At 33.2% G+C, this 17,500-nt stretch overlaps 1 long non-coding RNA gene across 1 annotated transcript in view; it reads right to left on the bottom strand.

Moving 5' to 3' along the window:
* LOC136848497 (uncharacterized) overlaps nt 1-17,500 on the bottom strand; it is a 166,324-nt gene that overhangs the window by 76,816 nt on the left and 72,008 nt on the right. The window contains exon 3 of the long non-coding RNA XR_010856034.1: nt 3,702-3,757. This is a non-coding gene — a long non-coding RNA (uncharacterized lncRNA). The remainder of the gene's footprint in view (nt 1-3,701; nt 3,758-17,500) is intronic.

Below are 17,500 nucleotides of genomic sequence, written 5' to 3'. Positions count from 1 at the left end.
TCTGACCCGGCTAGGATGCGAGCCATGGCATGCTTTGAAAATAACGGTAGGCAGTGATTCCGACCATCCGGCCAGAAAGAGGGATATACCATGACATCGGTTCCGCTGTACATGCGCCTGTCGAATTCAGGTTCTGTACTTAGAATCGATACCTACCCATCTCCATCAGTACAGATGATTGGTAACTTCGTAACACAACATTCGTAAAATAAGTAATTATTTTATTTGGCAGCCATACTGATCCTCCTATATTGAATTTTGTATATATGTAATTAGACCTACCTCAATATATTGAAATTCAGATATGCTCTTTGGAGTCCCACATCACCAAAACAGGCGTGTAGACACTAAATTTACTTGTATAAAATATATTAGAACAAATAATGGAGATTTTCATAGTACGGCGGCCATATTGATCCACCATCTTGGTTTTTTTGAGTACATACTCACTTCAATATAATGCAGATATTCTAATTGGGCTTCCAGATCCCCAAAATAATCTAGTTTGAAAAATGAAGAGTAAAGGGCATTTTAAGGATTTTGGGGCTATTATAGACGCAATCTTGGAAATCTGACCTATTGCATGGTGAGATTTAGGCAGACTTTTGATATGTTATTAAGCACACCTGATACTACAGTAACCAGTTGAGAAACATTTTTTGGGGGTAAGGAGCTTTTTTTTTCATAAATGCAGCCGACTAACTAGTAATTCCTAATATATCCCGTTGGGTAATTTTTTCGAATTATTTTTATCCATTATCTTTGGTATTTGCCGCCTAAGCTTTCCAACTTCTGTAACTTCATCTTGCTTTAAGGTTTAAACGCCGAGCAAAAAATTAAAACCAATCTCTATCAACTGGGAATTGACGGTTTCCAGTTGAAACTAATAATAATAATAATAATAATAATAATAATAATAATAATAATAATAATAATAATAAACGCGTGTTATCGTACTACTCAGTGTAAGTTTCCATCCAGTCAGCGTTTAAATGAGAGGAATAAATTCAAGCGCATAAGGACTCAGCAGTGCATTTTTGCGCAGCTGTTACCTGTTCGCAACAAATACTCTCATACTCACAGCATCCCAGGAACTCATTTCATTCCGAAGAAAAATGCGGCATCATTAACTCCCTCGCCTTTCCACAGGAACCAGACCAGGAGAGAATTAATGAAGATAAGAAAGTATCTTCCAGGTATTTTTTTCATCAACCAGATTCCCTCTGGAAGTAATTTTGTCAAATGTGCTTAATTTGGGTTTTTATCAGATTTAACTTTCAGTTTTGATAATTAGCTGGTAGTTGTGGTATAGTAAGGCCATGATCATGGCTTTCGATGGTATTAGCATTATTATCATTATTTTGGAATTAACTTTTACTCTACATTATTTAGTAGTTACGCAATAATCTACCACTCAACCTTATCGCGATCTGATTCTAATATCTGTAACAGACATCTCTTTAAAATTCAACTATGACGTAGAAATAACAATATCGCTCGAAAGCGATGATACCTATATGCACACATAATATATATATATATATATATATATATATATATATATATATATATATATATATATATATATATATATATATATATATATGGGCACTTGTCATGATATATTCAGTGGGAACACAGAAGCACTCATGACATTATTAGACGCTTAAAATTCGCAAAAAGCCTCTTCGGTTCTCTCTATCAACAGTAACCGATTATCCTCTTCAATGTAATACCGAAATCATTTTTTTGTTCCAAGTAACATCATTTCACGCGCGCAATCTACACCGGAAATGGAATCACCCGCGGAAGACTGAAATTCTCGTCTCATCTCCATGATTCACAGAATTATTATTCTTTCCTCAACGTGGGAGATAAATCGGGCATCATCACTTCGGGAACTCAAGTGAGGGAAAGTTAGGAATGCGGGTTCATTGAAGGATGCGCATTGATGATACTTCTTTGATGAGTTTTCTCAGGAATGTCTTTCACACGTTCATCGAAGCTCGTGAAGATGGAGGAATTCTTTTTTGGTGTGCTTATGTGAGAGAACTATTATTATTATTATTATTATTATTATTATTATTGTTATGCTTTTCTACCCAATGACCAAAATAAATAAAATTGTTAAATTTATGAATGTGGCGCGGGTCGTTCTTTCAGTCGAAAATAATCCAAACACGAGGTGCAATGAGATTTTCGTGCCTATGAAGAAAAAAGGTCCCATTATTGACTGAATGATGCCTTCCTGTTTTCCAGATAGTGGCTGGCCATACAAATTTTATTGGTAATATTATTAAATATTTTAATGTGGTAGTCCCTTCTTGTGGATTATATATAATTCCTATATGTATTCAAAAAGGCAATGAACTATTAAGCCAGCTCTATCAGAGGTGGCGGAAATAAAGGTGAGCCTGGTGAGGGTGTCACAACTTCTCAGGATTACGAATATGTCTATAATCCTCTGACAAATACAGTTGTTCGGCAAATACCTTTAATATGAATACACTGTACAAATACTTAGTTCCACATTTGCCAGTGACCACGAAATAAGTTACTCCGAAACACATATATAAATATATATATACTGTATATATACATATATTTACATACATACATATATATGTGTGTGTGTAAATCCCTATAAGATTCGTAAGTCATTCTGTGTATGTATTCGTTGGTATACTTAGCTTTTTGAAGTTCTTTAGTTTGTGTGTGTGTATATATATACACACACACACACACACACACACACACACACACACACACACACACACATATATATATATATATATATATATATATATATATATATATATATATATATATATATATATATATATATGTACAAATATCCATTTGGTATACTTTGCATTTTGAAGTCTTCCCCAGGTAAAGACACGATTGGCGAAAACAGGCTGGGTAAGAATGCGCTATAACTTGAATTACACTTTAAACACCATGAGGAATATCAGAAACAGAAATATGCAAAAAAATACCAATCTACGAAAACACTGAACGACTGCTCAATAAGAACTTGATAATTCCTAGTAAAAGTACGAAACATCCAAAACATTCCACCGAGAAAAAAAACCTAAAAATACAAACCATAATTCACAGAAAATAATACACAAACCAGCAATGGCGTAAGACCAAGGAACCTTACGAATAAAGGTCGACAGGTGGTTAATTTAAACAGTCAGCCTCACGTGTTCATTCGGGCCGTAAATGTCATAAGGTGCTTAAAGGATTAGGGAGCCTGTGTGGCCCTTTCTGCTTAGTCCAGTCACCAGTAAAAAATCACATACTCTGTACTTGAATACACTTTGGAAATAGAAATAATCCCAATATACTTTTGAAATAAAAGGTAAATCCCTAATGAAAGACAACCAGGTGGAAAGTTCATTCCTAAACTGATAGTTATGTTAAAGTATAAAACGTTATATTAATCGTCAGCAGCAATATCAAAGCTCTATGAAGAAGCCAAATATTCAAGTGTTATTTATATTCAGAGAATATATTCTAATATCATCCAGTGAAAATTTAATTCATTCTATGAAGAGACAGAAACTTCACGATATAGAGAAAACCCAATGACAAAGACAAATCTTATAGTATTGCAATAGTCGAAAAATTTGCCTGAAAGACAACCTCTACCAAATAACAATGATAACAGTCATGAAAGTAATAATACCACTGACCTCCAGGAAGAACTGCCCATTGTCCTCAGTTGCCTGGTATTTTGGGCCAATGTACCCTGGAAAAAGAAAATTGCGAATGAAAAAGAATATTGAGCATCAGGTGGGAATAAGAGCAGGTGCTCCTCTCCAGGAAAGGGGAAGGGCACAAAGGAAAATGCAATTTGGGGCACGAACTAGTGTCTGATATGGGCTCTGTCGGGTTTAATTTTATCAGCAATGGAAAGAGTCTCTTTCCTCTCTCTCTCTCTGTCTGACTGTTTCTCGTCTCTCTATCTTTCTGTCTATCTATCCATTTATCTATCTAATATATATATATATATATATATATATATATATATATATATATATATATATATATATATATATATATATATATATATATATATATATATATATATATATATATATATATATATCTTTCTATCTATCTGTCATTTATCTATCTAGCTATATATATATATATATATATATATATATATATATATATATATATATATATATATATATATATATATATATATATATATATATATATATATATATATATATATATATGTGTATACATATATGTGCATATATATATATATATATATATATATATATATATATATATATATATATATAAATTAATAAATAAAACTAAATAAAAAATAAAGTAATCAAATATAAGAATATAAATAAATAAATAAATAAATAAATCATCCAATCATCAAACATACCAAATATGATAATATATATATATATATATATATATATATATATATATATATATATATATATATATATATATATATATATATATATGAATTGACGATTATAGCAACAGAAAGCAAAAAGTAACGGAAACTGAATTCCGTATTCATACAATTTTTGTCCCTTTTCCAATTCCTTTCGAAACATTTTTCAAGCGACTGAAACTTTTTGTCCTCTACTGCCTTTCATTATCTGCCTCAGAGGTAGTTTCTTTCAAATGGGCTTGCTTGGTTATTTTTGTGTATTTTATTCACCTACGTCTGTTTTCTCGTGACTTGCACATTTCATTATATCCCTCTAAAATTTTTTATTTGGGACTGATCAGGAGTATACGTGGATTACGGATATACTGAATTTGGTAGTTATTTGTTTCCGTGGGATGTCTAGTGTACAGTGTTATGTATGTCTTAACCAACACGGAAATCTCTCTCTCTCTCTCTCTTCTTCTTCTTCTTCTTCTTCTTCTTCTTCTTCTCTCTTTCTCATACAACAGATTAATGGCAGAAGGCTAGATCAAACAGGGAAGCCTTAGTTCGATCGATGTGTGTAGAGGAAGGAACGATTTCAGCCTGTTCACTGAACCCTTGTGTTTCTGTTGACCCAAGCAGTGTGCGTTGTGTACCTGGATGTCAATCGACCGTTATGAGTCGAAGCCTGGTATGGAGAGAGAAACAGAGATTTGGATGAAAAAAGAAAACACAAGAATGGAGAGACACGAGGGTCACACACACACACACACACAAAATTACCCTAACTGGGAGTATACGGCGATATATCTACAATGCTAAGATTTCAACCACAGCAATTAACGGAACATAAATACTAGTATACGAGCAGTTTGATCGCTTGCAATTATTGGATAACGTTATTTCATACGTCTTGGAGGGTAGCTTGAGAGGGCCGGTGTACCAAGAAAATTATGAACTTTAAGATGCAAGATAATACAAGCAAGATTCCGTAATGGCTAAAGATTAGTTGTGCACCGCTGCATTGTTGATGAGACCTCTGCGTCGGCAGAATAAGCTAATATCTTCTTTATTATTGTACATGCAATTATATTCAAGTCACAAAGCAAATTCAGTTGTAGAGGAATTGTTGTCTCTCTCTATCTTTTTTTACTGAAGGACAGGTGCGACCGCAACTGGCTTATTGGTTGAAATAAAAAATCGAGCTTTCTGTACAGCGTATAATTCTTTATGAAACTCTCAGCCGCGGTCCATGAAACTTTCATTCACGGCCCGGTGGTGGCCTGTGTTGTTGGTACCTACAGTGGTGCCAGGCGCACGATCATGGCTAACTTTAACCTTAAATAAAATAAAAACTACTAAGGCTAGAGGGCTGCAATTTGGTTTGATTGATTTTTGGAGGGTGGATGATCAACATACCAATTCTCAACCCTCTAGCCTCAGTAGTTTTTAAGATCTGGGGGCGGACAGAAAAAGTGCGGACGGACAGACAAAGCCATCTCAATAGTTTTCTTTTACATAAAACTAAAACATTCTAATACGTTTTTCTGTAGTCGATATATAAGTGATCAACCATCTTATTGTTTGTGCGAACACCAAACACGTTATAGGAACACTCTTGAACTCGGCGTAATATATAGATTTGATTATACTCCGTGACAGGCCATCAATACTTCCACTTTGATGCTGAGCGAGTGTGTCGCGGGTTTATTGCTTTTTGCGGCAAGAGATTAATGGAATCAAGTAACCCCTTTCAAGAGGCAGTATAGAATAGAAGGAATCAAGATGGATTACTCTGCAAGGATTATATGTCGGTAATAAGGAAACGACCAAACTGTTGCTCTTTCTAAATAGTAATATATATATATATATATATATATATATATATATATATATATATATATATATATATATATATATATATATATATATGTATATTTATATATGTGTATATATATATATATATATATACATATACACACACACACACACACACACACATATATATATATATATATATATATATATATATATATATATATATATATATATATATATATATGCTTGAAATCACTGAACAAACTTGAAAGCTTTTATAAGGAAAACTGATGAACCTTGCTACAATGTGAAAATTGGGAAGTGACTGGTTTGGTGCAAGAGCAGGTCTTAAGGGAATACTATGTTGCTATGGCTGTTTGATATGTTTATGCAAGAGACAGGCCATTGGTCACTAGTATGAACTCACAGCACATGAATAAAGACTGCAGCACCTTGCAACAACTGGCTAATATTTGCAAGAAGTTAAAGTGGAACGTAGATATCAGTAAGAGGTAAGTCATAAGGGTAATTGCAAATTAGGAGGATGGAGTAATGGATGTTAATTAGGGTGGAAGAAACGATACAAACCCCTTAATCGTGCAGGTATTTGAATGCAAATATGATGAATGATTGGAAGATGACTGAAGAAGTGAGTTTTATCTCTGATATAGTCTTGTTCGAAAGATTTTCTTCTATTTCGAGTTCAAGAGTTAGCTATGATGTATGTGACATACACAGTGCAGTGGGCTTCAGTAGTGATCACCCGTGGTTTTTCTTAATTATGGAATTATTTCTCTGAATATCATGGTTGAATTTTTCTAAGTTTTCCCATCCTAACTGAAGATCACATTCATGATTGTTTTGCATTCCAGTGAAATATGCATCAGTACTCAAAGAACTGTTATTTCAATTACCCTTTACTAATTAACGGATACATGCTTTGGTCATTAATAGTATTGAGCCATATCAGGTTGGTCGTCTGGTTACAGCGTGATATCCATATGACTACTTGACACCCCAGCTGCATATTAAGTTGCATATTAATTGAGATGAATGAGTTACCTATTCTCAATATAAAAGAAAGCATTTACTATCAGTATTTAATAGGACAAATTTGCCCACTGGCGAATTACCTATGAAAAAAAAGTCTTTGGTTGACTACAGTTTATATAATATCAGTAATGGACATTTTCTGTAACGATCAAGATTTTAGACCATATATTTAACAACAGACGAAAAGTATTCAAAACCTGACACTTAATTGATTCCATAAAATATGCAGTTCACTATTATTTGCAATATACCATAGAAAGTGGTCCATGAATATTTCTAATTGCTGAGCAATATCATTTCAGTTCTAAATAATGTTTTAAATTTAGCATGCAACGAGGTCAACGGGTATACTTAATTGTTATAAACTGTTATTCCAGTTTTCAAACATTTAAATTCACGACAGAAAGATGTCCACGGGTGTTACTTATTGTTGTCCAGCTTTATTTCGATGGCAACGAATATTTTGGTTGTTCCATAAAGACTTTTTAGTTATTATCTAGTGTATGCTAAGTAACAAATAATTAGAGGGTAATTCATTCAGTTGCACCAAAAAATTTCAGGCCATTAGATTTGGCAAGCAAAATTCTTCAATTTTCCTTACATTTATTGAAGTGATCTGTCTAGGTATTACACTACACATCTAACTATCTATCAATCTGTCTATCTCTTCAAGTGGAAATCTTTCCTTATAAAATTGATTATAAATAATATTTTACTAGCCATTTATGTATTTTCATTATGAGTGAAATACACAACAGGCATCCATAAGTCAGCTTACACTGTCTCATATAAGCCATTCTTGAACATAACAGTACACTTATCTAAGACATTGTTTTTTTCCATGGTGCTATATAACAAAAGAAAATAAGTGGAACCAGAAAAAATAATGTCGTATAGATAAGAGCAAGCTGGAGAAGCTATGCCTTAGAGAGACACAAAAAATTACCCAAACAATTAATTCAGAAAGGACAACAAAAAAATTCCCATCCACCAATGTCATGAGTTAGACAGACAGATATATGGTCAGATAGATAGAAAGATGGGGAATTCAAAAATATGTGGCTCATCATTCCTTTTAAACCCTAGTTTTGGTTTTATGTAAAAGAAAACTATTGCGCCGGCTTTGTCTGTCCAACCGCACTTTTTCTGTCCGCCCTCAGATCTTAAAAACTACTGAGGCCTTCTAGCCTCAGCAGTTTTTATTTTAAGGTTAAATTTAACCATAATCGTGCATCTGGCAACGATATAGGACAGGACACCACCGGGCCGTGGTTAAAGTTTCATGGGCCGCGGCTCGTACAGTATTATATCGATACCACCGAAAGACAGATCTGTTTGCGGTGGCCTTGATTATACGCTGCACATGAAACTCGAATGCGCCAAAGAAACTTCGGTGCATTTTTCACTTGTCTACTTTGCAACCGCAATGTATGCCTCAGTGATGTAATAAATCTCAGTTTTCTGTTGGGTATATTGCAACATTTGTTCTTAATAAGAAAGAAAATGGGAAGGGTTACCGCCTCTCCTATCGAAGTTCACGCTTAAAACATAACATATTTAACGCACAAAGACACACCTCAGATGCACAGCACAGAGGTGAACACGTTTTCTATTTAGAATGGGCAGGCGTTGCACCGATCAAATATTTATTTGTGTTAATGAATACAGCGCAGGAGCATTTTATAAGATGGAGGTAGAGGAATATGGAAGGACAGATTTTCCTGGAATATTTACAGAAACTTGACATACCTAGAATACGAAGATGTTGATTTTTATTCAGGAAAACATCACAAGACTTGCAAAGCAAGCATACCTGATTATGTTACATTTATATAGAGATGTTACACAAGATAAATCTTGCAAAGAAAAAAAAACGAATTAACGAATTCAAAGCACTTAGAAATTATCGAGCGTCAGTGAGATTATCTTTCAAACATTTAGGAACAATGATGTAAATCAAAAGCTCTAAGAGGCTGAAATTCAGAAAAATAATATATATGCGAATCAAACAAAAAAGGGAAGATGAGTATCATTTTGAAACCACACAGACTGAACTGAATACCAACCGATTATACATTAGCAAGATTTGTATTGTTACAAATCTTGTATTGGATAATGTTATGACAATATAAAGGAAAATATAAAAGAATTTTAAGATTTGGGGATATGGAAAAACTAAGTCTTGCTTGGACTGGAGTTATGAGACGGAAGGTAGGGGATAAGTGCTACAGATTTTCATTCGTGAAACATTCTATGGTAAGTTACTGGCATATTTTCTGACTCACGTCGGGACCGAACCCCGGTCTTTCAAATGCGAGGAAAGGGCGTTACCAGTTGGGTGTGTGTGTGTGTGTGTGTGTGTGTGTGTGATAAAAGTACGAATACCCGAGAGTGAGTGCAAATGAAACTGCAGGAAATTCTCCTTGCAGCGGGCAGCTGGTGATCCAATTTGACCCAACTAGTTTCTCTGATGAATATTGAACATCCGAGCTCAACGTGAGTTGACAGGTGATAGACAAAATGCGTTTATTGGATCTGTGTCCTCTAACTCCTAATATTCCGCGACGTTAGTATTTATGCTTTGAAGTCTATCATGTTCGTCATTAATTCAAGAGAACAATTTACCTTCTTGAATTTTTAATGAAGATTATGAGAGCAATAAGATTTAAACTTAACTTGAAAATAAGAATAAATATTCAGATATGCATATAAAGTGTGTGTGTGTGTATGTGTGTATATATATATGTATATATACAGTATATATATATATATATATATATATATATATATATATATATATATATATATATATATATATATATATATATATATATCAGAACCAACTAGGTTTCCATTGTAGATTCCAAAGGGATAGAAATTCTTTAGTGACAGATTAGCCCTGTGGTGGAACATGTGCCAGAAAAGAGAATGAAATGAACACAGTCAAGCACATCTGAAATCAACTGGCCACCGCATGTTGACGGACTGATTCAATAAGGCTCTCCAGAAGAAATGTTCCTTAACTCAGTCATAAGAGCGCAAAGGTACAAAGATGAGGATAGTGAAGCCTCTGCTATAGAACTCGCCTCTTTGTTAATGTCCTTTATCACAGCTTCTCATGGTTCACCTACCAGGGAGAGAAGGGACCTTCTGAAAGAGGACATTCATTATCTATATGATGCATCGTCAAAGTTGACTGGAGCAAAAGTGTATGTCCAGCAGAATTTGTAGAATCAGCTTTATGGAAAATGATGACTGCAGATGGGGCTAACAGAAACGAACGCATCTTATCGTACTAACGTCACGTTTGCACAGCCTGAAAATATTATTAATATTCCAGTATCATTAGGAACAGCTGTGAATTCCAATATCTTCAGGTGTTGCTGAATTTTATGTAAATTCACTGCATCCAACCATGCGCAACAAAGCTAAAAGACCAACCACAACATCGATCTTTCCTCCACCTAAACTAATACCAGGTCCGTTTAGCAACTCGGGTAAAAAAAAACTTTTTTGAAAAGCATTTTTCAGAATTGAATTCAGACTCCTTTGCCCAAATCTAACCAACATTGTCATAACAGACTCCAAAGGAAGATCCTGTGAGCATCTCGCCACAAGAAGGAAAGTTGCTGCCTATAATTGCAACTATGCTGAAGCAGACACCATCTTATTCTACATTTATCCCCAAATTCGCTAAGCTGGTACTGACGTTCCTGTAGTCACTGATTCTGAGAACAATGGTATAGGGGTGTCAGGTGCATAATTGTATCCCATGAGATTGTTGGTCCTTTGGTAATTAAATGCCGGGGTGATATCTCTGATTCAAGGAGTATCAGTAGTAAAAGTACTTCTGTTATAATTATTCCTCTGTACGAAAATATTGGATGTAACACAACAACCGCATTCTGCAGTAGTAAGCAAAAGTCTGTGTTTGAGAAAGCATCATGTTGTGAGGCTAAAGTTATTATGTAGTCCTTTGGCAAGTCAGTACTGTCACAAGTCATGTTACTAATGAAATGGCCACATGTACTGTGACAAGAACACAAAAATCTGACTGAATTAAGAGCAGTAAATGGAAGGACCAGAAAATACAATGATCTTAGCCTATTTTCAGCAGAATTTTGAGCATGCTGAACGTGTGTCACTATGACATTAAACGGCCTTCACAGAACGGTTCACAGAATGTCTTGCAGATAACAACGGTTAAATGGGCATTGGTAGTGGACGCGATACTTGATGAAGACTTAATAACTAAGACTTATTACAAAATTTATTATATACTGATCAAGCCGAAATACCTACGACCGACTGCAATTTGGCCTCTACCAGAATCATGATTAGCAGCCATTGATAAGCTACTTGTTTTTAATCTTATCTTTCAAGCCATACATAAATCTGTATATGTTGCATTAAGTTATTGGACCAGCAATGTATGAACCAATTTCCATTCAAATATTTTGTAAAAATTTCTTGATTTGTATTTTAAATATCGCGTTAATCTCAAAGTAGCTCCATGTAGATAGAAAATACTGCATTTCGAGCCACTGTTTCAGTATTCTTGACATAAAAAACATACAATTAGATACCAAAAGGGCTACTTTAGCTTATTAGATATTGATATATACCTCTTTCTATATCATATGGTCTTGCGGTGGGGTTAGTCCTCATTTCCAAAAGGGATGCCCCAGTAAATTTTTCCTAATTGCCTAAACTTGGATGATCAACAGGGAAACTGTGGTCTCCGTGAATTGGTCTCGGACTCTGTGAGAGGGCCCCCCGCTAACATCCAAAACTTTCATGGTGAAGGCTGTCGGAATCAAGTGTTTTATAAACAAATTATTACATTTTGAAATAAAATTTCATAGTTCTGAGAGTCACTGTATTGCAAAACTGATTATGTAAGTAATATCAATGGAAAATCAATCATATATATATGTGTGTGCGCGTGTTTGTGTGTGTGAATGTGTTAGGTTTTGTGCATTCACAGTAGCGGTACGGTTACCCTGGAAATAGATTAATTTTTCATTGAAATTATTTGCACAATCAGATGTGGAAAATTTTTTTCAAAATGCAATCAATTGTTTATAAATTTTGGTATCAAAAATACAGAAATACATAAAGTCTCGTAAATCAAATTTCGGCTAACGTGGTTTTCACTAGAACCATTTCTAACAGATACTGTATTATTATTATTATTATTATTATTATTATTATTATTATTATTATAGTAGTTTTCATGACTCTTTTTCTTCTCAATAAATACATTTTATAAAGAGTATGCTAGTTTTATTGTAAGTAAGAATTTAATATAAAGGGAAAACGTAACAACCTTTATGAGCTATATAAACAGCCATAATTGCAAATCCTAGCGAGCCGAGAGGGTGACGAAATGCAATTCCATTTCCCCTCTTGAGAGTAAGTAGTGAGCTAACTTCGTTGTGTCAGACACTTCGTTGGTCGTTATAGCTCGCTCTCTCTCTCTCTCTCTCTCTCTCTCTCTCTCTCTCTCTGCAGTTAAAGGGTTATCTAGGGTTGTCGCAAAGTATTCTTTGATATATTCATGTATTTCATCTATTCCATAGTTTATCTCATCTATTCCATATTTTTCCTTATTTAAAACTGAAGACTTAAACACATGAAAAAATAGGTACTCATTCTATTTTACTTTTTTAAATATTTTGCCCCTTCTTACTTCTCAATTTAACTCATTATTTATAAACTGTGGGTACGGTCGGTAGCATTTGTGCCAACCATGTCATAGTACTCATGTCCGAACGTTATGCCGTGAATAACACATTCACATCGAATTAACTATATATACTTCGGGAATATTTCATGCCCGAATTGTATACGATAAGTACTTATACCGTGACCAGTCACTGTCAGCCGACCTCGAACCCAGTATTGAAACTTAGACATGCCTTTACCTGGGTTCGAGGTCGGCTGACAGTGAATTTAAATACTCATAGCCACGATTATTCTGATACCCACTTACGATCAAGATGTTAATTTAATACGATCATTATTTTCCAAGACCCTTAATAATACAAGACACACAAACCTTTAATATTATTTTACAATGTTCAGAAAAATATCGGAAAAAAATAAATAAAAATCTCCCATTACAATTTAAGAAGTTTCACTCCATTAGTTACCGACTCTCAATTTTAGATAAGGTTTCGTATTATATTCCAAACGATCAGCCTCGAATGAAGTTGAACACGGCAATCTGTGAGATGGCCTTCGCTAATATAGGTTTCATCATTCGGCATCACTTGTCAAAAAAGGATGTTGATGGCGAGATACAAGAATGTGTTGGACATTTGTTCTTATTGATCTCTTTCCACGCAGTAGAGCAGTTGTCTTTTTCCCTCTCACTACAGAACAAAGTGTAGCAGCTAAATGAAAGTCTTTAAATAAGACTCATTTGTTATATCCCGATACTTGGTAGAAAAATTAATAACAAAGGGAAAACAATAGCACAACCACTGATAATTAATTGTGAGCCGAGAGCAACGTGCTGAGAATGGCAATTACACTGAAAAGTAAGACCTCATCCTCTTGTAGACATATGTATATTAGCAATTTTTCAACAAAATGCAATTCATACTCTCAGTAGCAATATCTCTACAGAATAGCTGAAAGGCTAAAATACCCGAGCTATATTCTCTACTTTAACAAGGTTAAGATGTCGTCCTGATCATAAATGATGAGTCGAGATGGTGAGCAGAGGGCTGATCATATTGCAGTCTTCCCATCGAAAGTGTTCGTGATTAGGGTACATTTAATGAGCAAAGGCATGCTGGAGGTAGTAGAAGATAAGTGGCTTTTGCTACGTTTGGGAAACTTTGGTGTGTGTTTACCCATACAGACATACATATTTATATACAGTGTATATATATACATGTATACATTATGTATATACATGTATATATATATTGAAATAATCAACAAAATCAGGCGTGGAACAGAAATAAATTTCTGACTCATCAGGATCAGAACAGGTCTTTCAATTGAAAGGCAAGGAAGCGTCCTTGCCTTTCAATTGAAAGACCTGGGTTCGATCCTGATGTGAGTCAGAAATTTGTGTATATACATATATATGTGTGTGTGTATGTATATATATATATATATATATATATATATATATATATATATATATATATATATATATAATAAACAAACTGCTGCCTACATATATATATTATATATATATATATGTATATATATATATATATATATATATATATATATATATATATATATATATATATACATACATATGCATACATAAAATAAACCATGCGCACTAAAAGAAGGTGGCTCTAGGGACACAACAACGGTTGCTGCCACATTTATCAATATATACTGAATCGTTCATGAATCCCAGTGCAGTAAAATTTCTACAAAATGTGCTTTTCCATACAATTATTCACACAAACGCACCCATACATATATATATACACATACATACATATATGTATATGTATATGCATATATATATATATATATATATATATATATATATATATATATATACATATATATATATATACATATACTATATATATATATGTATATATATATATATATATATATATATATATATATATATATATATACATATACTATATATATATATATATATATATATATATATATATATATATATATATATATATATATATATATATATATAATGACTGATTTATGTATCTGTCCAAAAGGGCCATCTTTCAATATGTTTTACCTTTAAAAAGTGTTTATTTCTATAATATATGAATAATGTATTTACCACAATATAAAGTTTACAAGAAATAGTCAATGACGCAAAAAAATTAAAACAAACATCAGTTAATTTGCATTTTCACTGTAAGGGTTATAAATTTTTTTTTAACTCGGATAATATATTCTTATTCTATATTTGCAATGAGAAACAACAAAAAACCACCAATACGAAAGTGTATCCGAAGTAACATTCCCTAATTTATCTTGTATATTAAAAATAGAAAATTCGTTTTCCACAGACATGAAAAAATCTTACAAAAATATAACATTTCAGTGAGGTTACTCAAGCTCTTTGGGGTTTTACGAGTCTTCTAATATCATGCAAAGAAGCCAATTTCTATTCAGGTCAGAATTTATTGGCACGGAAAGGTTTATTTTGTTCCCAAATAAAGCCACATTTGGTGTTTTGCATACAGAGATTCCCTCCCTCTTTGCCTCACAAATAGTCATTTGTTGTGAACTTAGTCCCAGCTTGAAGGAAATTCTTTTATTAGAATCATAAAAATCCTTCTGAGTTAGTTTTGATATTTGATGTTGGCTTACTTATTTCTGTAGTAGCATGTTTGTTGTGCCACTCGACGTTTGGTTAACGAACTTAAGAAATTATGGGTCTGGTGAGTTCTTGGATGGATGATCGAACCCCCACCCCCCAAAAAAAGCCGTCAGCACACAAACCCTTAGAATTCCCATGGTGTTGGGCAGGGGACCATTAACCTTCTTCCATATATATATATATATATATATATATATATATATACTGTATATATAAATAAAAGCAAATGCCACAAAGAAAAAAAGAAACAATGGAGAGGTTGCTAGGCCTTTCGACACAATGGTCCTTTACCAGCAGACTGATGAAAAATATAAAAATAAGGTTACAAGAAAGCTCACATAATTGACTGATGACACACAGATATCCGAGAGGATGGGGATTATAAGGATCAGATGCACCTGGACTCCAACGCAGTGGAAGAATTAGTGGACCTACCAAAACAAAAGTAAATCTTTGAGAGGTTTTGTTTTCAGCTAGACCCTTGCTCTCTCTTCTCGGTCACTTGTGTTTTTCTTCGTTTCATTCTTACTTTTCATAATTTATTTATGATCTTTAAGACTTGTAAGATCTTAAAAAGCCTTTTTTTATCTGCAGCCCTGAAGATGTGATTCTATCATAATTACGAAACGTCTGCAATAAAGTAAAATAAATCCTACTGATGTGTGGTTTTTGTTCGCCCTCCTTTCAATATATGTGTGTAAATATATATATATATATATATATATATATATATATATATATATATATATATATATATATATATATATATATATATATATATATATATATATATAAACATGTGTAAGAAATTAAGGTGAGTAAGCCTCACATTTTTTTAGTTTGTCCCGTAAGCTACAATGGGACGTAACTTTTCGATGGCTATTATTAAAAAATCTTGTTGATAATTGCAGCTGAGACTAAATTTTTACAGTCTTTTACCAAAGACCAGAAATCAAAACTTCCTAAAATGGATTAATTAATTAGGAGCAACGGTTATTCCCGTTTTCAACACGTAACGATTTCCGATATCGGGGGAGGGTTCAAAATCAGTTAAAAGCAAAAAGTCGAAACCAAAGAAGCAATCAGAAGATAGTATTATTTGCACTTATTGCTACTGCAAAGATTTCTATACAACAAGGTCAAAAGTGAATTCACTTGTACAATATTTTCACAAAAAGAATACTCATATAGAGAAAAAGAGGGGAATATGAAATGTAACTCACCAAGAAATTACAGTGTATATATATATATATATATATAAATATATATATATATATATATATATATATATATATATATATATATATATATATATATATATATATATATATATATATTATATATATATATATATGCAGTTTATAATCTATTCATGTTCCTCAAAAAAAAACTTGATTACGTAAGAAAATTAACAACTCTCTCTTATCATTGTTTGATGAAAATGCCTCTATGTGGTTACTTACTCTGTGAGGGTCACACTAATCCTTTAATTGCGGGGTTTAGGCATTAGTTTTTTTTTTAACTTCGAAGATATCCTTATACTTCTCTTCCCCGAGAATGGTTACTTTCTTCGGATGTATCATGGCTTTCGGGAACCCGTTTCCCACTTCACGTTTCGTTTTGTATTTTTGCGGGGCCAGTCTAGATAAAGACATCTGGTTGATAACCTTATTGTCCTCAAGGTTAGTTTTTCAAGGAATTCGTTTAGATTTCCTGTTAATAAATGGTTTTGGTCTTCCCCTGCAATGGAGATCGTTATGTGACAACTGACTTTTAAAATCCAGGCAGAAAAGGTAGCTTTATTTATAATCATTAACATCAAAATCAATAACTTCTTTACCATTTCCTAACACTACTTGTGCTCCATG

This window comes from Macrobrachium rosenbergii, chromosome 19 (assembly GCF_040412425.1).
Source record: "Macrobrachium rosenbergii isolate ZJJX-2024 chromosome 19, ASM4041242v1, whole genome shotgun sequence".
NCBI classification, from domain to species: Eukaryota; Metazoa; Arthropoda; class Malacostraca; order Decapoda; family Palaemonidae; genus Macrobrachium; species Macrobrachium rosenbergii.
Note: the sequence above shows the minus strand (reverse complement) of the source record. Positions and strands in the feature narration are given on the sequence as shown.